The sequence below is a fragment of the Pinus tabuliformis genome, chromosome 6 (genome assembly GCF_031772625.1).
Source record: "Pinus tabuliformis cultivar Carrire ecotype Pingquan chromosome 6, CPIR1, whole genome shotgun sequence".
NCBI lineage: Eukaryota > Viridiplantae > Streptophyta > Pinopsida > Pinales > Pinaceae > Pinus > Pinus tabuliformis.
In genome coordinates, this window is record NC_142292.1 from 796,631,934 (window position 1) to 796,633,514 (window position 1,581).

The 1,581-nt window shown below is 38.3% G+C and overlaps 1 pseudogene; it reads right to left on the reverse strand.

The window, feature by feature from the left end:
• Positions 1–844: 844 nt before the first annotated feature.
• LOC149261204 (syntaxin-22 pseudogene) lies at positions 845–1,581 on the reverse strand (annotated as a pseudogene).

A 1,581-nucleotide genomic window follows, 5' to 3' on the forward strand; every position in this document is an offset into this window, starting at 1 on the left:
AAGCGATCCACAACTAGAATCCACATGCTGCTACATCGAGACAACTTCTCCTCCCTTCTGCGCTTCATTCCGTGCACACTGCCTCTTGATCAGTTTCCTAATTCCTGTCTATATAATTAATTGACTAACTATCCTACTCCAGGTAGTTTCTCAAACTTATACAAGCATCAATTTACAAATTGGGGCTTTTTAATTAGCTGATTAGAATATTGGAAGCAAATGTCAATAATTTGCCATGAATAAAGTTGGTTTGAAACTGAATGTTGAAACAGGGTCAATTCTGGTGAATCATTGCTCTTTTCCTAGAACGGTGATGTTGTTGGACTGCACTTAGGATGGGTTCAAAGTTGCATCATAACCACTTGGCGTAGATGTGGATAGGGCATTGCGTTGACTCCAACATTGATGTCGCTGCCATTCTATAAGCATCAGTTTTGATAAATTCGCTAAGGATCTTAGCTTCAGTATATTGAGGGTAGCCAAAATCCATCATCTCATCTAATAATTCATACAAAAAGACAAAGTTATCTCTTAGAGACTCTTCTTCCAGCTCCTCAAAATAGTTCTTGAACACATCCACAACACGGTGAAGAAAGAGCTGTAGGCTGGCCACCTTGCAATTTTGTCTTGAAACAATCATGAAATAAACATTGTTGTGTTGAATGAGCATGTAAGTAATTCCCTTGTCATGAACTACCAGATTGTGAGATGCAGGATCACCCTCTTTTTTGATGAATTTGGAGAAGAATTGTTTGGCATCAGAGATTCGGTGCATATCTCCAGAAATAGAGATAAAATTTGGTGAAGCATGATTCATCGTCGTTGAAGAACACATGGTCAATCATTAAATAAGGAATATGACCACAATTATTATCGCCACACCTAAAATTGCCAATGGTACCCAAAAACTCAGGCATTTTCTAGACTTTTGACTTTTGGATGCTTTAGCAAGTTGGGTTCTAGCTTTAGCAGTGGCAGAATATGATCTCTTAATATTAGAACTGATGTCATCAATCACGATGCATTACTCATTAACTAGTATAGCAAGTTCCTTAAAATGTCTCATTAACTTCTGAAATTTGGTTCTGACTTTCCTTTATTCCTTGATCTCTTTCTTCAATGATGGCTTCATTGAAGGACACTTCATTTTCTAATTGGATGAATTCCTAGTTTCTTGATTCTATGAGAAGCTGCTACTCCTGATTTACTTTTGCACTCGAATCAGGCACAATTGAAGAGTAACTTGAAGACTCAGTCACTTGAGGAACAAAAGGTGTGTAATCCATCTCTCACTTAGTAGCAATTTGTTGGGCCTTCTGATACTCTTTTAGTATAGCCTGGAATTCTTTAGCAATTTTTGCATCAGTGACCTTTTTACTTGCAGAAACCTCTTGGTGCCGATCTGTTTCACTGGCTTCTTTGAGTCGAGCATAAGTCTCTTTCGCTAGTTGCCCAATATGTTGCATAGTATTATGCAACTTCTCGTGGAGCTGTGGAGGTTCCTAGATCATTGAGAAGGCGCTTGAAAGATGAAACATTGATGTTAACAACTGAGCTAATAGGCCTGGATTCCTTAGTCAT